Source organism: Chelonia mydas, chromosome 3 (genome assembly GCF_015237465.2).
Source record: "Chelonia mydas isolate rCheMyd1 chromosome 3, rCheMyd1.pri.v2, whole genome shotgun sequence".
NCBI lineage: Eukaryota > Metazoa > Chordata > Testudines > Cheloniidae > Chelonia > Chelonia mydas.
The window spans coordinates 171,147,303-171,169,363 of NC_057851.1; the positions used below are offsets into that span (position 1 = coordinate 171,147,303).

At 46.2% G+C, this 22,061-nt stretch overlaps 1 long non-coding RNA gene across 1 annotated transcript in view; it reads left to right on the plus strand.

Moving 5' to 3' along the window:
- Positions 1-14,556, plus strand: part of LOC122465214 — a 46,163-nt gene extending 31,607 nt beyond the window's left edge. The window contains exon 3 of the long non-coding RNA XR_006289889.1: positions 13,628-14,556. This is a non-coding gene — a long non-coding RNA (uncharacterized LOC122465214). The remainder of the gene's footprint in view (positions 1-13,627) is intronic.
- Positions 14,557-22,061: the final 7,505 nt, after the last annotated feature.

The window sequence follows — 22,061 nt, forward strand, 5'->3', positions numbered from 1 at the left end:
GAAATCAGTGGGAATCATGCAGATGCAGGGCTTCCCCTTGGCTGAGTCATTTGCAGGATGAGGGTCTAAATAAGCACTCAGGTTGACCTACCTGTTTAGAGACGGTCCTGTCAGAATAGACTGGCGCACACTGGCAATGGACTCTGCAGGGAAGCTCGCACAGAAAAGTAGTTCTTCAGTTGATCAGTAGGGAAGCAAATATTTACAAACACGAGCACAAAGTGGTTACAGAATATACTTGCCCCCTCCTTATCACACATCATTTAATCACCAGTCCTGACCAGCACATCGTAAAATGCTCACTGCACTTTCCCACCAGACAGGAACATATCATTGTTTTTTCTTAACTAATTATAGAAGGCTGGTATGGTTGATTTCTTAGATCCCCATTTCATGTATATGCATGGTTACATGCCATCCTAAATCCTATCCACATGAAAATAGTTGCCAACATAAATCTCCCATTTTATTTTTGGTATGTACAGTGACACCTCCCTCATGTCCAGGGTTTGCCAATAAATCGTATGGAAAAATTTGTTCAATTTGCTAGGGCTCATAATAGTGAACAAGACAAAAGGGGATGGGGTGTTATTTTGCTGCAGCATATTCTGAGCTGCTTATAATGAGATTACATCCAGCATAGCTCCTAAAAGACAACATTTAAAACATAGCATATGATTTTCTTCTCTCCTGGGATAACAAATGCATTTTAAAAAGCTGAAGGAGAGCAATTAGAAGTGTTCCGAACAATGCACATTTCAGACAATTCCACATAGAGTGAACACAAAAGAGTTTGACTCCGCATGTACCAGCCCAGTGCTGAGATAAAAATTCAGTGGATTTTCAGACCCTTGCCTGAAAGGGATGGGGAAATGGGGAGAAAGTTCTGTTAAAAAGGAGCATAATCTCCAGAACCACAGAGCTATGGAGAGCAGTTCAGATTCACATTGGCAGACAAAACCAATGGATGCGCATATGCATCAAATTATCCACAATTAAGGAGGCTCAACATGTTTGAGGCCTGCAATCCCTCATACCACTCCCTCCCCTAGGGTGCCCTACCAGCAATAGTGGGCCAGGTTTCCCAGGGTGGTTTTTGTGGAAGGTATTTACCAGGTCAGAAGCTTGGGCATTCTTCACCTGTTTCTAGGAGTGTTCTTCAGGACTGTAGCCTTCCCAATCCACAAGATACCAGAGTGTTCCCCATCTGATTCTGGCATCAAGGATCTCATGGACGATATACTCATTGTGGTCTTGAACATGTACCATTCAGGGTGGGGAGGAGGAAACAATGAAGGAATGGGTCCTGAATGTGGGGCTTCAGGAGTGACATATGGAAAACTGAGTGTATTTGGAGAGAATGGGGCAAGTCAAGTTCAAAGATGACTAGGTTAATTTGCTGGTGAACTCGGTAGGGATCGAGGAACTGGTAGTCCAATTTCTGAGATGGCCTGTTGATGTTTACGTTTTTTGTTAAGAGCCATACTTTCTGGTCTATTGAAAGGATGGATTCCTCCTGTTGTTGATGGTCCACATATTTTTTTTGTGGCTCTTCTTGGTGCCCTGAAAGAAATTTTAGGTTATCTTGGGCTTGATGCATCTGTTGTATCCACTCCAGAGCTGCTGGATTGTGGGAAGTTGCAGGTAGTTCCAGGTAGAACCAAGGGTGGAACCCATTGTTAAGGGGGCTCCACCCCATAGATGCATGCTCTGCATTATTGTACGCAAACACTGCCTTAAGTAGCAGCAAGGGCCACTCATTCTCGCCAGAAGTGAGAAATAAATTGTGCACCCGAGTCAGAGATGATGGGCTCTGGGAGGCCCTGGAAGTGGACAACTTGTCCCACCCAGAGTCAGGCAGTTTCCTGGCAGGAGACAGACCAGTGCAGGAGATGAAGTGTGACATTTCTGTGAAATGGTCCACTACTGTCAGAGTGGTCATGAACCCATTGGACTTGGATAGTTCTACTACAAAATCTAAGACTATGACTGTCCAGGGGCCAGGTGGAGTCCTGAGGGGTTGCAGGAGTCCAAGGAGTTTATTTTGTGGTACCTTGGAGAGAGCACATATATTATAGACCTGCACTGTGGCCCACATACAAGGCCACCAGAAGATATAAGAGTTGAGGTGCTGAGTTTTAAAGCAGCCAAAATGTCCTGCCTGGGATAGTCATGACATACTCGTAGAGTTGTAGTCCTTGGAGGCCTGTGAGGGAACATATATATGCCTTTCTACATAATTTACCCTGTCTCAGACATCATGGAGTTCCCTACTTTTGGCTTCCTGCTTGACTGGAGGGACTCTGTGGGTCAAGCCTGATGGTATGAGTGTGCACAGACCCTAGTGCGGAGCCTCACCCAGAAAGTTATGAGGATGCAGGAGGTTTTTGGATTCAAGTCCTTTAGGTCAGCATAAGATTCACCCTTCTGGAACAAACCATTAGCCTGGCTGATTTTGGTTCCTGGATGATAGGAGATTATGAAATCGAAGTGTGAAAAGAATAAGGCCCACTGAAGTTGATCTTGGTTGAGGGCCTTGACCTTGAGCATTCAAAGTTCATATGATTGGTGTACACCTGGATGGGATACCAGGCCCCTTCTAAATAGTAATTTCACCCTTCACAGGAGGTCTTAATTGCCAGGAGTTCTTTGTCCAAAATTTTGTAATTTTTCCCTGTGGATGTGAATTTCCTGGAATAGAAGGCATACAAATGTAGCAGCTGTTGAGGACCATGCCTTTGTGATAGCATGGGTCCGATTACCAAGCCAGAAGCATCCACTTCAGTGAAGGCACATGAGGTGTCAGGGTGGAGTAATATGGGAGCGGTGGCAAATGAGAGTTTTATGCTTTGAAGGCCTGCTGGGCCTCAGGAGACTAAAGCAACTCAGTGTTGCTGCAGAGCAGGGCAGCCAGAAGGGTGATGTGCTCTGATGAACTTTGGGATGAACCCCAAGAAACTTTGTAGTTCTTGAAAATTCCATGGTGCCACCCACTCAAGGGCTGCCTTTACCTTGCATGGGTCCATTTTGATACCAGCAGGAAATAGGATGAACCCTACAAATTCTATGGAGGACTGAGAAAAGGCACATTTTTCTAGATTAGCACAGAGGCCATATTGACATAGCCTTTGCAGGACAGAATGGATATACATGGTGCGGTGTTCAGCATTGTTCAAATAAATAAGTACGTCATCCAGGTATGCTACTACATATTGGTCCAGAATGTCCCGGAGTACACCATTAATAAAAATCTGGAATGTCATGTGTTTGTCAAACCAAAGGGCATCAAGAGATATTCAAAGTGACTGTAATGCATTTGAAAGGCGTTCTTCCATTCATGCTCAGTTCTAACATAGACTAGGTTGTATGCGTCCCAGAATCCAGCTTTGTATGTACCCAAACAGACCTCATGTGATCCATGAACTCAGGATTAGTGGTAATGGGGATCTGTTTCTAATGGCTATCTGATTTAGGGTCCACTAGTCCACACATAGTTGGAGGCTTCCATCCTTTTTTTTTTTTAATTTAAACAAAGAGGACTGGCTTCCCAGTAGGCAAAGTGGATTTACCTTTGGCTTGGTTCTCCTGAATGTAGGTGCATAGCATGTTTAGTCTGGGTTCCAACATGCTGTGTATATCTATGTGCAGTGGCCCGTTGATCTCAAGTGGGGAGGGAAGCCATTCCATCTCGCTGCATCAGGCAGCAGCACTTGGGCTCAGGTCCCGCTGGCAGGGCTGAGCAGTAAGCAGCCTATAGTTTGTAGCCTCCTACAAGAGGCAAACAACCATTAGCAGTCAGGAGCCCTAGCCCCCACTCTGTCCATGTCGAGGGAGACTGTCAGCTTACCCAAGGTTCTGCTTTTGGGCCTGTGATTCCCCAGAGCAGACCTGGCCAAAACTGCATTCCGTGATGGGACACGCATGTCAAAGGTGCCCGAATCAGCTACAGGTGAAATAAGGGCTGATTTGGGGGCACGTTGGCCAATCTGCAGAGTTGGGCAAGGGCATTGACTCCCTGCGATCTGGGGCTTCCCCTCATGCATGGGTCTCAGGTATTCTCCCTAATTCAAGGGGTGGGTGTCAAGGATTGACAGTGTCCCATCCATCAGGGCATCTGGGGACGAGCCTGGGTTAATGCCTTTGGCCCTGGGTCTCCTCTTCCCTGGGGTTGGCCATCATTGGGGCCACAGCTCCGAGCCCCAGGCCCAACCACAGTCTCTGCAACCAAAAAGTCCTCCATGACGGCTCTAGCTGCACTCAAGGCCGCCAGCCTGTGGTGAAGGACCCAGGTTCTTCCTCACACTGGGAGGACTTGTATAAACTGCTTGAAGATGACTTGTTTGGTGACTTCAGCCCCAGTACACCGTTCGGCCTGTAGCCATCGCCAGCACGCGTCCTTCAGCTGCTGGGCTACAGCCTTTGATCAGGCCCCAGGTGGGTAGGCCTTCTCCTGCAGTTGCTGCTGGAATGTCTCCAGTGAAATCTTGAGTGCATCGAGGATTGCGGCTTTCAACTGCCCGTAGTCTTGGGCTTCCCCTCCCAGGAGCCCCAGCTATGTGGCCTGGGCTGGGCATATCAGATAAGAGTCCAAAGGCATGACTCACTGCTCCAGCAGCCACTTAGCTGCTGAGGCGACCCTCTCGAAGGCAATGAAGAAGGCTTCTGGGTTGTCCTCAAGGCCCATTTCCATCAAGCGTACCGGCACTGTGGGGTCAGTCTGGGCCACTGCTCCCCTGGGGTTGGAGCCCTTGGATGTCAGTACAAGCAGGGCAAGCTGCTGCAAGCACTGCTGCCGATCACGGTGTCATGCACCCGGTTCTTGATTAGTTGCTGTTGCTGATTCCCAAGTTGTTGCAGTAGTTGTTGCTGTGCTGCCTACTGTTGCTGTCGGCTCCTGGTGAGCCATTTGATTAATTCCTTCACCTCCATCCTTCCTAGACCGGGAGGAGGAGGTTTGATTTAATGCTGTCCTCGGCTTCTCCCCTTGTCTCGGGGAGGGACGATGCCCACATTCTCCACTAAGTGTACTGGTCCCTTGCTCTCACGTAGGAAGAGAGGTCACTCCAACTCACTGTGCTAGGGAGCAGCACTTGGGCTCAGGTCTCACTGGCAGGGCTGAGCAGTAAGCAGTCTATAGTTCCCCTCCAACACACACACACACACATACACATTCCCCACAGCGCTCTCGCTCGCTCTCTTCTCTCTCCCCCAACAATCACACACACACACTCGCCCCCAACGCGCGCACACACACTTTCTCTCTCTCTCTCCCCCAACAACACACAGTTTCCTTCACACACTTCCCCCCAACACACACACGTTGTTACTTCTTGATACCTCCTGTCAAAATGCACAAGGCACATAAATTCTCTGTAATTTTATTCTTTCAAAGTGTTTTATTTTTTTGACTGTTCTGTGCATTTCATAATTTTATTTCTGTCATGATTAAATTTAATTCTTTGAGCAATGAATTCTAAAATACCTAACCTGTCCTGGCTGGAGTAATTATTATTATTACTTTTATTACCATATTGTGCTATGTCATTCATTAGTTAAAGTGGTACAATCAAATAATAGTATCCTCCTAGAACAGAGGGGGGCAAACTATGGCCCACGGGCCACATCTGGCCCGCGGGACCATCCTGCCCGGCCCCTGAGCTCCCAGCCAGGGAGACTAGCCCCAGCCCCCATCTACTGTCCCCCCTCCCCTGCAGCCTCAGCGCACTGCGCCGCCAACACTCTGGCCCACCGCTCCTGCCGGGCAGTGCAGCGGCATGGCTATGAGCTCCTGCTGCTCTGAGCGGCGTGTTAAGAGGGCAGGGAGGGGTTGGATAAGGGGCAGGGGATTCCGGGGGGCAGTCAGGGGACAGGGAGCAGGGGGCAGTTGGATGGGGCGGAGGTTTGGGCAGGGGGCAGTCCGGGGGTGGGGTCCTGGGGAGCAGTTAGGGGCAGGGGTGTGGATAGGGGTTGGGGCAGTCAGAAGATGTGGAGCAGTGGGGGTTGGATAGGCGTGGGAGTCCTGAGGGGCGGTTAGGGGCAGGGGTCCCAGGAAGGGGTGGTCAGGGGACAAGGAGTGGGGGGGGGGGTTGGATGGGTCAGGGGTTCTGAGGGGGGCAGTCAGGGGGCGGGAAGTGGGAGGGGGCAGATAGGGGGCGGGGGCCAGGCTGTTTGGGGAGGCACAGCCTTCCCTACCTGGCCCTCCATAAAGTTTCGCAACCCTGATGTGGCCCTTGGGCCAAAAAGTTTGCCCACCCCATCCTAGAATGTAACTTTAGCTTATACTCACTTCAGTAATGCCAGTTTAAAAAAAACAGCTAAACACATAACTTTAGAAACTGTGCAAATGAAGATCACTTATTTTCAAATGGTATTTTTAGTTATATCTGTAAAATAACTTAAAATTCAAACACCTAGAAGATAATAAAGTGATTAAGCAACAGTCAACATGGATTTTTCAAGAAAAAACTCATGTCAAACCAACCTAATAGCTTCGTTTGACAAGGTAACAAACTTTGTGGATGGGGGGGAAGTGGTAGATGCAGAGGTGAAAGTAAGCAGGTACGGTATGGTACAGCATACTGGCAAGATCCGGCACGCTGTGCCGGACCGGACCGGCTTCCCCAGGCTGGCGATTTTAAAGGGCCTGGGGCTCCCCGCAGCAGCTGGAGCCCCAGGCCCTCCAAATCACCTCCTGAGCCCCGCAGCGGGGAGCCCCAGCCCTTTAAAGCACCGCCCAAGCCCTGCTGCCGGAGCCCCAGGGTAGCGGTGGCAGGGCTTCTGTGGTGATTTAAAGGGTCCAAGGCTCCCCGCAGCAGCCAGAGCCCCAGGCCCTTTAAATCGCCACCCGAGCCCGGCTGCCTGAGCCCCGGGGTAGCGGCGGCAGGGGTCCATCTGCAATTTAAAGGGCCCGGAGCTCCGTGGTGGTGGCTGGAGCCCCTGGCCCTTTAAATCACCCCTGAGCCCCGGGGCTCCCAGCCACCTCTGCGGCTGGTAGCTCCAGGGGTGATTTAAAGGCTCCAGGGCTCCCAGCCACAACTGGAGCCCCAGGAACTTTAAATCTTGATTTGAAGGCCCCACCTCTTCCGGCTGAGGCCGCGCTTCTTCCAGTTGTGGCCACGCCCCCACTCAGGACTCTGGTACCGGTAAGTCCTTTAAGTTACTTTCACCCCTGGGTAGATGTGGTATATCTTTACTTTAGTAAGGCTTTTGATACTGTCTTCTTATAAAGAAACTAGGAAAATACACCCTAGATGGAGCTACTATAAGGTAAGTGCATAACTGGTTGGAAAACCATTCCCAGAGAGTAGTTATCAGTGGTTCACAGTCAAGCTGGAAGGGCATATCGAGTGGGGTTCCTCTGGGATCAGTTCTGGGTGTAGTTCTGTTCAATATCTTCATCAATTATTTAGATAATGGCACAGAGAGTACACTTATAAAGTTTGCGGACGATACCAAGCTGGGAGGGGTTGCAAGCACTACGAAGGACAGGATAAAATTTGAAATGGTCTGAAGTAAAGAGGATGAAATTCAATAATGACAAATGCAAAGTTCTGCACTTAGGAAGGAACAATCAGTTGCACACATACAAAATTGGAAATGACTGTCTAGGCTGGAGTACTGCACCAAGGGATCTGGGGGTCATAGTGGATCAAAAGCTAAATATGAGTCAACAGTATAAAACTGCTGCAAAAAAAGCAAACCTTATTCTGGGATGTATTAGCAGGAGTGTAAGCAAGACACAAGAAGTAATTCTTCTGCTCTGCTCCACACTGATGAGACCTGAACTGGACTATTGTGTCCAGTTCTGGGCACAACATTTCAGGAAAGATGTCGACAAATTGGAGAAAGTCCAGAGAAGAGCAACAAAAATGATTAAAGGTCTAGAAAACATGACCTATGAGGGAAGATTGAAAGAATTCGGTTTGTTTAGTCTGGAGAAGACAGAGAGGACATGATAGCAGTTTTCAAGTACATAAAAGGTTGTTACAAGGAGGAGGGAGAAAAAATGTTCTTCTTAACTTCTGAGAATAGGACAAGACGCAATGGGCTTAAATTGCAGCAAGAGAGGTTTAGGTTGGACATTAGGAAAAACTTCCTGTCAGGGTGGTTAAGCATTAGAATAAATTGCCCAAAGACGTTGTGGAATCTCCATCATTGGAGATTTTTAAGAGCAGGTTAGACAAACACCTGTCAGGGATGGTCTAGATCATACTTAGTCCTGCTATGAGTGCAGGGGTCTGGATTAGATGACCTGTCAAAGTCCCTTCCAGTCCTACCATTCTATACTTCTGTGAAATTCATATGAAAATAAATGTGGGTCAAGGTCTGATACTAATAGTAATGATGGAGTCAAATGTTAGTGAGTCACGTACATGATTGCGATCGGTAAACAGAAATGCCAAAATAATTAGAAAAATAAATTCTAATCCTTAAAAAAAGGCGAAAAACCCCTTAATCGAATATGTTAAAATTAAGTAAATACATTTTTAGTGGAGTGAAAAATAATTGACTAAAATAAAGTCAGACCATGGCAGTAACACAGAGTGTGTCTGTTAGAGAAAAGAAAAGGAGTACTTGTGGCACCTTAGAGACTAACCAATTTATTTGAGCATAAGCTTTCGTGAGCTACAGCTCACTTCATCGGATGCATACTGTGGAAAGTGTAGAAGATCTTTTTATATACACACAAAGCATGAAAAAATACCTCCTCCCACCCCACTCTCCTGCTGGTAATAGCTTATCTAAAGTGACCACTCTCCTTACAATGTGTATGATAATCAAGGTGGGCCATTTCCAGCACAGATCCAGGGTTTAACAAGAACGTCTGAGGAGGGGGGGGTAGGAAAAAACAAGGGGAAATAGGTTACCTTGCATAATGACTTAGCCATTCCCAGTCTCTATTCAAGCCTAAGTTAATTGTAAGTCATTATGCAAGGTAACCTATTTCCCCTTTTTTTTTTCCTACCCCCCCCCCCTTCAGACGTTCTTGTTAAACCCTGGATTTGTGCTGGAAATGGCCCACCTTGATTATCATACACATTGTAAGGAGAGTGATCACTTTAGATAAGCTATTACCAGCAGGAGAGTGGGGTGGGAGGAGGTATTTTTTCATGCTTTGTGTGTGTATATAAAAAGATCTTCTACACTTTCCACAGTATGCATCCGATGAAGTGAGCTGTAGCTCACGAAAGCTTATGCTCAGATAAATTGGTTAGTCTCTAAGGTGCCACAAGTACTCCTTTTCTTTTTGCGAATACAGACTAACACGGCTGTTACTGATACCTGTTAGAGAAAGTAAGCAGATTTTATTTATTTCTCTCTCCTAAAGATAGTGTACAAAGTATCAAACTTATGTTTCTGATATCTCTGTTAAAGCTTCAGGACTGATACCTCAAGGCTTGGGATTGGGACTATTTTGCTTTATTATCTCCTGATTGATCTAAATTTACATATACATTTAAAATATGGCTTTACTTGATGTTTGTACTTTTTTTTTCTTTCTTTATATAGGAATTAGATACATTGCTCCTGTCAGCTAATTTCTAAATTATCTGCAAAAAATCTATTTTTCAGGGTAAAGTTGCAACCCTCCATCTAAATCTGAAATCGTGCCTCTGGTGAGCCAGGAGCGGCCAGAAGGCGGAGGGATGGCATTGGGCTCCAGCAACATGCAGTCCCTGTGCGCGGAGTCTACCTTGAGCCGCAGGCCGAGCGCCAGTCACCACAAGTTGCAGCAGCAGTGCAGAAGAAAGAATGGCAATACACCACATATACCATGCCACCCTTACTTCTGCACTATTGCTGGCAGTGGCATTGCCTTCCGAGCTGGGTGCCCAGCTAGCACTGGCCACCCAACCAGTGCTTAATTTGTGCTGGGGCAGAGCCCCAGCACGACTTTCAATACAAATTAAGCATGTGGGGGAGGCAGCAAGGCCTCGAGGTGATGCGGGATGGGGAGGCCACAAGGGCCTTGGGGTGCTTGCGAGGGCCAGGGGTGCCAAAATACAAGTTCGCCCAGGGCACCATTTTCCCTAAGGGAGGGACTGAATAAGGGCATGCTGCCAAGGGAGTGGTTGGGGATGCTTTGGGATTCGTAACGTGACAGGTACTTATAGGTGTGGTGCTGATTGGCAGGAGCTGGCAGTCATCCCTGTCAGGGCCTCAGTTTGGGATTCAGGAGGACGCTCTGTCAGGATGCCCAGGCTAGCCCCCTTCACCGAGCCTGGGCTGGCTCATTTCCCAGATTCCTTCCGACTGGGTTCCTTGTGGGACCACTGGAGATACTACTGTGGCGAGCCATGCCACACTAACACAGATTAAGGCATTGCTGGCATTCTCTCTCTCTTTAGGGGTGACTTGCCAACAGGTCAGGTTATCTTCAGCAGCTCAGTTGGTGAGTCTGATAGCATACTTGTGACACTTCTCTTCTTTCTTCCCATCGCTTGCAAAGAGGATTTTCAGTTCAAATAACAAGATCTATGACCTGTTGGAGTCTTGACTCAGGGCAGTTCATACTTACCCTAGTCCTGCATGCCCCATCAAAAACTGAAATTACTGGACTCCCTCGTTCCTTTCTGTGTCCAATGTGAGACAGCAGAAGTCAGCGGCATAGGAAGCAACTGTGCCTGACCTGTCAGAGTTTCCACAAGGTGGCCTCAGCAAAGAAGGCACTGTTGGGGTCAGCGAAGATGGTTGATATCACCCACTGCAAGGCATCCCAGTTGAACAGAACCGGACTGTTGGCTTCCAACATGGGAGAGGCACAGTTCAATCTCTCCCCTGTCAGCAGGCTAATGACCAGACCTACCTTTGCATGGTCAGTTGCATATGTTTTTGGTCAAAGCAAGAATAAGAGGTGGCACTGATTCATGAAGCCTTGACATTTGGAGTAGCTCCAATCAAAGCTCTCGGGCAGGACCAAGCTTGGGTGAACTTGCTCCCACAATACCTGATTCTCTGTGGCAAGCTGTGCATTCTGTGCCTGCAATGCTCTGTTGTCTACCTGGAGTCGGATCACTTGCTCACACAGTGCAGATGCCCCCTGGAGTACAGGGAACTCCACTGGGTCCATCCTCAGCTGGGCCAACTAGGAGAAGCAAGCTGCAGAGACTGGGGTGTGGGCATTTGGGCCTAAAGGTGGAATCAGGAATCTGTAACCGGAATCAGGGTCAGAGTCAGATACCACGCCAAAGGTCAGAGCCAGAGTCAGATTCAGGGGTAAGGTGTAGGAGAGAGGACCTGGAGCAAGGCAGGAAAGGAGGAACAGGAAACAGACTGAAGTCTGGGATAAGGAAGGAAGAGCTCAGGAGTCAGGCTAGTAGGCAACATCCATAGCAGCAGCCAGATTCCTTTAGTGGCTTAGACAACTTCCTGTGCCACTTTCTGGTTTAAGTAGAGCTTCCTGGCCAATTGGTGGGGCTGGATGTCTCCCCCAGTCAGGAGCTTTGTGGACAGGGTCCTTTGGGAGCTAGAGGTTTGCTGGGCCCCCTTCTCCAGTCATTTCTGTGAGCTACTGGGAGGTGGCTGTGGTCTGAGCACTGCCTGGGGCCCCTCACGGAGGCACAGTTTATGGAAACAATGGATTTCAGGATTGCAGGCCAGTTATGTGCATACTAGCCTTCCAAAGAACAGAACCTGTATACATGGAGGACCTAATATAGCTTGCAGTTATATATGAACAATCCTACTAACTACACTGAGGAAAATAGCAACATAAAAACTTAGCTGTAGGGAAACAAGATCAGGTGAAACACATCAGGCATGTGCATTATAAGTGAATAATTTAATATAAAATGCTTCAGAATGGCAGCACATAAATGAGCTCAGTGGGGTATCCTGGCTGTAACTGAGGGCAGACTTGTTATTGGCTCTTTTACTTCAGTGTTCTGTGTATATGGGCCTTTAGCTTTTGGTGACAATTTTGCATCCCGTTTGTTTATCCACGAACTTCCCGTTACATAATCACAACAGTTTTTATTTAAATCAGTAAAAGTGAAAAGGTAAACTCTGAGTAAAAGTGTGTTGGTGGACGCATAAAATATGTAAAGAAAGGAAGTCTCCGAAGGATAAGTCAAAGTTGTGGTGAAGTCGTAACCAGTGTGGGTATCACAGAGAAAAATCAAGATCTAAACAATTATGTGAAAAATCTTGAGCATCTCCCAGTTTTCTTCTTTCTTTGCAAAGGTTTAGCTAAGGAGTGACTCAGAATTACATAAGAGAAGTCTGGTTGTCTTAATCACCACAATGAATTTTAATGTGCTGCATGACTCTGTTCTTGGATGGTTTTTATAGTAAAAAGGCACAGTTTGGAAGATAGTTTCATCCATTTTTTGTTCCTATCTATGTGGGTTAGATTATGCAAAACACAAATAACTGTCATTCTTATCCTTTCACATAAATGACTGGTAAAAATCACATGTAACACTTCGTAACAGGAGCAAATAAAAAGACCATTTGCTAGAAGACTGTGATAAAGACAAGATGAGCTACAGAAATGAGACTCTTGTGCAGATATGGTACCTGGACAGTGAAGTCTCAGCATATCCCTTTGACATGACAGAACCTGCTTCACAGAGCCTGGTAATAACATTTAGCAATTACATAGTGCTTTGCAAATGTTAATTAACTCATCCTTGCAACAACCTGCAGGGTAGCTAAGGAAGTATGTCCTTCACTTTATAGACAAAGAAGCTAATGCAGAGAGGTTAAGGCCAGATTTTTAAAGGTGTTTAGGCCCCTAAGTCTCCTTGAAATAATTGAAATCTGGCCCTAAGTGATTTGTCTACAATGGGACAGATTTTCAGCCCCTCTTCTGGATACTTCGCACTGTTCAGGAAGCACAAAGCAAGGATTTCCTGAATGTGCCTGTGCATTCCTAAGTAATTTATAAGGTGAAGGTAAAGGGATCAGAAATGGACAATGAAAGGAATCAAATGAACAGGTTTCAGAGGGGTAGTTATTCAAGGACCCTGCCTACTTAAGAATACTATTGTGTACTCAATGTATTATGTTGCTTGCATGCTCAAATCTTTTCGTGAGTGATTTTTGCACTTTTTCTGGAATAGGTGCCCGTATGTATAGGGTACAAATGACTCAATGGCAAGGAAATAATCTACCCTACCTAGCAATACTTGATGGAGCTAGGACAGACACCTAATGTGTGTTGATTTTGGAGCTTGCTTGAATATCTTATGGTTGAGAGAGTTACAGTCCTCTCTTTTTTCCCCTGCGCTGACCCTCTCCAGTTGACTCCTTAAAATGCTCCTTTCCTTATCCCTCTCAGTCACCACAGCTGGGATTTGGGAGGTCTCTTTGTATTAGAAAATAATTGTCAAGTTGAGTCCTGTCTGGTTGATCCTATGCAGTCTGCTGGTATTGCAAAAGAAAGGAAGAGTTATTCAGGGTCTTTCCAGATGGGCCAGCTATGACTTCGAGTTCCTGAACTGGATGACTCCTGGTTAACCTGATAAGACCTGTCTTTCATGAGTGAGCCACTACATGGACATTGGATGCCTCCCATGTTTCAAAGTTGAGGACCATGTTGTTCTGTGCTTTACCTGTTGCACGGCACAGTCTCTAGGCTAAATAGCATAGCTAATACCACATTTTTTCTTTGTACCTCTTACAGGGTGAAATCAATGGACCTGGTGCTGATCTTGATGTGAACTTCAGTGGGAGCTGCATTTATTCAGCATTCCTCAGGATCAGGCCCAGTGGGACTATGCAGGATTGGGCCCAAAGAGAGGGACATTGTTTGGAAAGGCAACACAAAAAGATAGTTACACAGGTCCTGTGAAGAACAATTTATTCAAATAGCACCTGACAAAGGAAGTATACAGAGTAGGGAAGCTACTGTATTACAAGCAGAAATCAAATGTAAAGGAGCTTCAGACTGAAATGGAATAAGCTTTGTTCTTGTTGGCATTGCTTTCTGACTCTACATAGAAAATGAAAATGGATCTAATGAAATGAGGTTCAAATCCCAGATGGCTTATGCCCGCCAGTCGCCTGCTGTTTGAAAATAATAAACTCTGCTTTTAAGAACAAATAGGTAGTGCCAGCCGGCTAGGGTTGCATTTAAAAGTTTTATTTCTGGCAAACTGCAGCGATTATTGGGGACTCTGCCACATTGCATTTAATATGCTTATTCTCCTTTTTTAACCACCAGTGCATTTTGCAGCATGTACAAAATTAACTGTTATTTTATTAGAGTGAAATCTTTCTCAAGCAACCACTCAAGGGACAGACAAAAATCAGTCGCCTAATGGACATGGTCTTCTCATCGCGGTGAAGCACAGTTGCAGTCACTATGCTTGAGGGGATCATTCAGGGCAATCTCTTTAAGACCGTTGCCTAATAAGACTAGGCTCTTGCCCAGGTTTCACTCTGTTTTTAGAAAACAAAATCCTAGTGACTCTTTTTATACTGACAAAATATATTTGTTCTTGTGTAGAAACATCGTCTTATCAAAACAGATCCACAATAGTTAGGCTTATAGCAATCAGAAAAGGAGAGAGGAAGAGAATTTCAAATCCCTGTGTAACATTTTGTGGGGGGGAAGGGCGGAGGGTGAGTGTGGGGGTGTGTGAACTGTCCCCCTCGCTCCTGTCCACATAGTGGATAACAGTTGTTAGTAACACTTTTGCTCCTTTAGCTTAAGGGACAGAAGTCTATGCTTTAGTGCTAAAGGTCCAGGGTTTAAACCCTGCTGATGGCCTGTGGTGAGGGGAGTAAAAGCTTCATGCACCAAAATTGGACATGTATTTGTGTACCTAAACTGCCCACATATGTCCTGCAGTTGCACACCCGGCTTTGGATGCAAATATCCAGTTATGTGACTAACATCATTACATATGCAATGATCGCAACTGTCACCAGAGTTTAAGTGTACAAATTCATATACTTTTGCACATGAAGGAATCTGATTTAAGAAAACACAGAACATCAAAACTGAGCCCAGCTCGGAGAACTGAAATTATTTCTGAATTATCATTAGATCTAGTTTCAGAGTAACAGCCGTGTTAGTCTGTATTCGCAAAAAGAAAAGGAGTACTTGTGGCACCTTAGAGACTAACCAGTTTATTTGAGCATGAGCTTTCGTGAGCTACAGCTCACTTCATCGGATGCATAGCATATCGTGGAAACTGCAGAAGACATTATATACACACAGAGACCATGAAACAAAACTTCCTCCCACCTCACTCCCCCGCTGGCAACAGCTTATCTAAAGTGATCCTCAAGTAGAGCCATTTCCAGCACAAATCCAGGTTTTCTCACCCTTCCCCCCCCCCCCCCCACACACACATACAAATTCACTCTCCTGCTGGCAACAGCCCATCCCCCTTTTTGAAACCCCTCTTTATAATGCGCATGATAATCAAGGTGGGTCACCTCCAGCACTAATCCAGGTTTTCTCAACCCCCCCCCAACACCCCCCCCTTTTCCAAAAACCACACACACAAACTCATTCTCCTGCTGGCAACAGCTCATCTTACAATGTGCACAGCAATAATCCAAGTTTAACCAGAACGTCTTGGGGGGGGGGTTGCAGGAAAAAAACAAGGGGAGACAGGCTACCTTGCATAATGACTTAGCCACTCCCAGTCTCTATTCAAGCCCAAATTAATAGTATCCAATTGGCAAATGAATTCCAATTCAGCAGTTTCTCGCTGGAGTCTGGATTTGAAGTTTTTTTGCTTTAAGATAGCGACCCTCATGTCTGTGATTGCGTGACCAGAGAGATTGAAGTGTTCTCTGACTGGTTTATGAATGTTATAATTCTTGACATCTGATTTGTGTCCATTTATTCTTTTACGTAGAGACTGTCCAGTTTGACCAATGTACATGGCAGAGGGGCATTGCTGGCACATGATGGCATATATCACATTGGTGGATGTGCAGGTGAACGAGCCTCTGATAGTGTGGCTGATGTTGTTAGGCCCTGTGATGGTGTCCCCTGAATAGATATGTGGGCACAGTTGGCAACGGGCTTTGTTGCAAGGATAGGTTCCTGGGCTAGTGGTTCTGTTGTGTGGTATGTGGTTGTTGGTGAGTATTCGCTTCAGGTTGGGGGGCTGTCTGTAGGCAAGGACTGGCCTTTCTCCCAAGATTTGTGAGAGTGTTGGGTCATCCTTCAGGATAGGTTGTAGATCCTTAATAATGCGTTGGAGGGGTTTTAGTTGGGGGCTGAAGGTGACGGCTAGTGGCGTTCTGTTATTTTCTTTGTTAGGCCTGTCCTGTAGTAGGTGACTTCTGGGAACTCTTCTGGCTCTATCAATCTGTTTCTTCACTTCCGCAGGTGGGTATTGTAGTTGTAAGAATGCTTGATAGAGATCTTGATTAGATCTAGGTCAGTGATGCAAAACATGATGATCTGGGTCAGTGATGCAAAACATGATGCAAACTTGATGCAAACGTGATGCAAAACATGATGCAAACTTTAAGACAGAGCAAAGTAGCTCAAAGATAGCTGAGATGGTGGAGTTTTTGTTTTGTTAGAGGATTATCGAAGGCAGAGAAAGAAAATGCAGACTAGACAAAGTCTTAAAGCAAATATATATTCTGTACACTGGCCCAGATCCTCAGCTGGTATAAATCAGCATAGTCCCATTGAAGTCAGTGGAGCCACACTGATTTACAGTGAGTATCAGGCCCAAGTCGTAAAAGGCAATAAATTGGATGAGCCAGATGGTAGCCTGGGTGTTAGAAGGTGTAAAACAATGGAATTCTATCTGTCCTGAGGCCAGGAATAAATGTGGCCCTGTGTCTCCACTGATAACGGACTTTTTCCATTGTCCAAAAATTCCAATTTTTCCCATGATTGATTGATTGATTTTGGAACTGGCTGTGAACTGAAAAATTAGATATATGCCCCACTCTAGTTGCAGTAAGTATTTGGAGTGAATAATGGAGTGGTTAATGGATGTAGATTGACAGTTCGGAGGCTGAAGTCTCCTATTTATCCACAGCAAGGGAGCTGAAAGTAGAGGGGTTTTTTTAAACTCTCTCTAGTCAATGCTTCTCAAATATCTCCTGTCATTCATGTGAACTCTTGATGATCTACAAAGAGTTTGAGGCCAGATGTCTTAGCTGGGAGGATGCAGCATACTAGGTGGTCTACAGGTATGCGGTTGATTTTTAATATTTACCTTCACTATTCTACTTTGTGGTCCTAAAAGTACCATTAGGCTCTGGCCTTATCCCCTCCCCCCACCAATCAAGAAGGATTAAAGAACTTGTGTGGTCATGATCAGCCTCAAGCTGCCCTTGGTCGAACTCAGGCTAGCACTCTGACACAAGCCTAGGACTTCCTGAGCAGGCCATGTGGTAATGGCTTTAGAGTACTACCTGTCTGAGCCCTCTGAGAAAAGAAGATGGGTTGGTTTGTTTCTTTTGTTGACATTCTCAGGACTAACTCTTCCCTAAGCCATGCAAGAGGTCAGGAGCCGAGACTTCTTGTGGAGCCTAAAAGCTTGCTTTCCCCAAATCTGTGTGAGGATGTTGGCCTGGCCCCTTGAGGTCTGTGAGACTATTTTACTTTTTGTTAGGATTGTTTTATGCCCTGGAAGGGGTGGACTTGCTAAGAGATACAGCTGGAGGACTGTACCTTGTGACTGGACTACAAGCCTGCTATTGCTCAGAGAATGTTGGATGAGGTAAGTGAGGGGCCTGCCTTTGTCACAAAGGGGAGACCTTGAGATGCAATCTCTGCCAGAAAGGGTGTAGCTGCCCACCCTAGCTGGAACTCCAGGAGGGCTTGTGCTGCACTAAGAGTGTGGAGATAGTGAGAACATTGGCCCCACTTCTTCCCTGTTCTCTTGAGAATGAGTTGTGCCTCTGGATGGATGCCAGGAGTTGTTCCTGTACTCTCTTCCTCCCCTCCCCTCACCCCCCCCCAACACAAGGGCTAGGATTGTCCCTGGCCCTTGTGTGGGGCGCACATTATGAGCTCTCTGTACCTTCCCTACTTTCCTCCCACATTTCTATTTGCTGCAGAAGTAGAACTAAGTGCTTGGCTGCTGGCCTGTGGTCAGATTGGAGATGCACATTCTTGCACATCCGAAGGACCCAGTTTTCCATCATTGTGTTTTTCTTTCCTTGTGCTGAATTATTTAAAACAACACACATACAGAAAATATCTAGGGTTTTAAAATAGGCATGATCTAGTAGAGAAGGGAACTAGGAATTGGGGTTCCTGGGTTGTTACCAGCTCAGTCTCCAAATGGCTGTAATCTTTGTGGGCCAATCACCTAGAAGGTCTCAATCCTGTGATGTGCTGAGCACCTCCGAGGAACACAATGGAAGTTGAGGTCATTCAGCTCCTCCCAAGGTCAGATTCTAACATCCTGGTATCTCCATTTATCCAGAAAACATGCTTACCTAACCTGCAAGGAGGTGGCAGCTGAGATGTAATTAGGGTTTATTTTTATTGTTTGTTTTACTGTCGTTCCTAGAAGTCCTAGTTATGGACCAGGACCCGTTGTGCTGGGTGCTGTACAGACACTGAAAAAGAAGATTGTCTCTGCCCCGTGGAGCATGTACTAGAGATCGTCACATGAAAGGCACCAAATAAGGGCAAAGTCTTGTTCATATAAGAAAGATCCTATCTGGTGAGTAATACTTTAACTACAGATTTAATGTGAATCTTCTGGAGGTGAATTTAAGTCCAGTGGCAAGTGATTGAGGTGTCTGGCAGCAGAAACGTTGGACAAAAAGGTTTAGAAGTGGGTGAGACATTTCACTTGACACAAATCTTTCTTCTCCCTGGTATTTCTTTTCCATTTTGTCATCCTTTTTCTATACACACTATAGGCAGCTCTGTCTGGCAGGCTGAGTAATCAAATTTTCGCTGAACATACCAGAGAATGAGAGACAAATGCCTAGCCTGCAGCTGCATGCTCTGGGATTTGTTAATATTCAGCTGTTGAGGCCTGGTGTGGTGTGTGTTTTTTTTTTTTTTAAGCAGTTTCTTCTGATGGGTTCAGAATATCTTGCCACCTCTTTAACTACATCTGCAGATTTGTAAGTTTGCTTCACTTTGTTCCTACCAGACTGTATAGCTGGTATGTAAACAGACCGATATCATATAGTCCTGGATCGTCACTGCAGTGTAGCAAGGTGGGATCTAGTACACTGTAGTAGGAAGACAGGTGTCCTCTAATAACCTGCTCATCATTGAGGGTATTGGCTTTCTAATTCCAATGAAAAACCACATTTATTTTAGGATCGTTAAAATGAAGAGCAGTGGTCACTCCTTTCTGTTCACAGCTGCTGGGAGAATTTATTTGTATGAGTGCATAACAAAAGCTGAGCCCTTTGCAACATATCTCCAGGAAAGAAATATATAATTGTGCAAATGCTGTTCATCCATTTTCCAAATTCTTCAACTTTATTAACAATAGCATTTACACTAAGCCTACAATGAATGAACAGGAGCGAGAGACAAACCCCAAGGTGACAGACTTACGAGGCTTCAGGGCAGATGTTACAGAGAAATGTTGACTAACTCCAGCAGGCAGTGCAGAAGAGTGTCTTTGGATGTGATTTCAGTGTCTATGGCCATGGGGGCTCCCATTTAAAAGAAGAGCACTGCACAAGTAAAACCTCTACCATCTGCCAGGGAAACTATCATTCTTAAAAAGAAAAGGAGTACTTGTGGCACCTTAGAGACTAGCAAATTTATTTGAGCATAAGCTTTTGTGAGCTACAGCTCATGAAAGCTTACGCTCAAATAAATTTGTTAGTCTGTAAGGTGCCACAAGTCCTCCTTTTCTTTTTGCGGATACAGACTAACACGGCTGCTACTCTGAACCTATCATTCTTAAGCAACAATTAGGTACGAAAAGGTTCAAATGTTAGCAGTAAATCCTAAAGGCTGAATATTTTACATTAATTGAGACTGCCAGTTACTTCACTTTCCTTCTTTATCTATTATTGAGACCCTTTGTTGGCAAAGCTAAAATAGGGGATGGGTTAAGCTAGTTAAACGATAGTCTCAGGATTCCCTTGGGGCCTGCACTTAAATGAACACTAATTCAGATAGGGATACTTGGTAATGACTGATTATTGCCTGAAAACACTATTACCCCTTGTCTTCTGATCTGCTTACAGCAGCAACCTTATTTCCTTGATTCCTGAGCACAGTTTCTTAAAGATGAAGCTGTTGGCTGGCCTGTTGTGTCTTACACCACTTCAAAGGAGATGGACTGACTAAATATAGGCATGGTGAACAATCCTTAGCCTCTGCCTGAGATAGGAGGATCCTTCCTCACGGCTGCGTATGCTGGCAGAATGCTTAGACGTAGATGAGGTGGATAGTAATCCACATGTCTTGATATACGGCGCACAGGCCCAGCTGTGAATTGTTATGGAATTGGAAGAAGCCCAGACAGAAATCACTGAAGGGCTGATACTTTAAACTGTGCGTGGGCTAAATAAAACCAGTGTATGTATCTAAGCCAAATCAAAAGAAGGCACAAGTATTATTTTTTTTAGTGGGGCTAGCACTTCTATTTGTGATTAGTCTGATGGGAACTTGATGGTGCACGTTGCAACTAGGTCTTATATCATTACCACAAAATGGCAGAAGTCCTTTTATATTGTTTTTTTAGGTGGAAAAGGATCTGGGGATTACAGTGGATGAAAAGCTGGGTATGAGTCGACAGTGTGCCCTGGTTGCCAAGAAGGCGAATGGCATATTGGGTTGCATTAGTAGGAACGTTGCCAGCAGATTGAGGGAAGTGATTATTCCCCTCTGTTTGGCACTGGGGAGGCCACATCTGGAGTACTGCATCCAGTTTTGGGCCCCTCTCCACAGAAAGGATGTGGACAAGTTGGAGAGAGTCCAGCAGAGGGCAACAAAAATGATTAGGGGACTGGGGCACATGACTTATGAGGAGAGGCTGAGGGAACTGGGCTTATTTAGTCTGCAGAAGAGAAGAGTGAGGGGGGATTTGATAGCAGCCTTCAATTACCTGAAGTGGGGTTCCAAAGAGGATGGAGCTAGGCTGTTCTCAGTGGTGACAGATGACAGAACAAGGAGCAGTGGCCTCAAGTTGCACTGGAGGAGGTCTAGGTTGGATATTAGGAAAAACTATTTCACTAGGAGAGTGGTGAAGCCCGGGCATGGGTTACCCAGGGAGGTGGTGGAATCTCCATCCTTAGAGGTTTTTAAGGCCCGACTTGACAAAGCCCTGCCCAGAATGATTTAGTTCGGGGGTTGAGCAGGGGGTTGGACTAGATGACCTCCTGAGGTCTCTTCCAACCCTAATCTTCTATGACTGATTTTTCTTGGGTTATAATTAAGGCTAAGATTTAATCACAGATATTTTTTAGTAAAAGTCATGAACTGGTCACGGGCAAAAAACAAAAAACCATGGCCCGTGACCTGTCCATGACTTATACCATAAATACCCGTGAATGAATCTTGGGAAGGGGGGGTACAGTGAGGGGGAGTGCTGTGCAGGGAGGGAGCCCCTGGCACCAGCTGCGTGGGGAGGAGCCCCAGGGTGGACTAGTGCCGCTCCTGCCAGAGGTGAGCCCCGGGGGCCCACTGCCAATCCGGCCGCCGCTGGGGTGGAGAGGGAAACACCAGGCAGCCAGAGGATGCTCTGGCTGCTGCTGGAGGAGGAAGGCCCTGGGCAGCTTGTGGTGGCTCTGGCCACTGCCAGCGAGCCCCAGGGGGCCAGCTGCCACTCTGGCCACCCTGGGATCACTGCCAGGAACCCCTGAAGGGTGGTTGATCCCGCTGTCTCTGGGACTCTGGGACTGCGTCCATGGGGCCAGTCGCATAAGCTGCTGCCTGGGGCTGCCAGAGCAGCGGCTGATGTGGCTGGCTATGGGCTGTCTGAGCGGCTAGCTGCAGAGCCTCTCAAGCAGTGGCCAGTGTGGCTGTCCCCAGTGTGGCTGTCCCCAGGGCCAGCTGCTCGAGTCACAAAGATTGCAGGAAGTCACGAAATCCGTGACCTCCGTGACAAACACAGAGCTTTAGTTATAATTAGTTTCCCTGAGAAACAGATATGTTAATGTTTGAGTAGTTTTCGGAAAAGCAGCGTGTGTGAGGC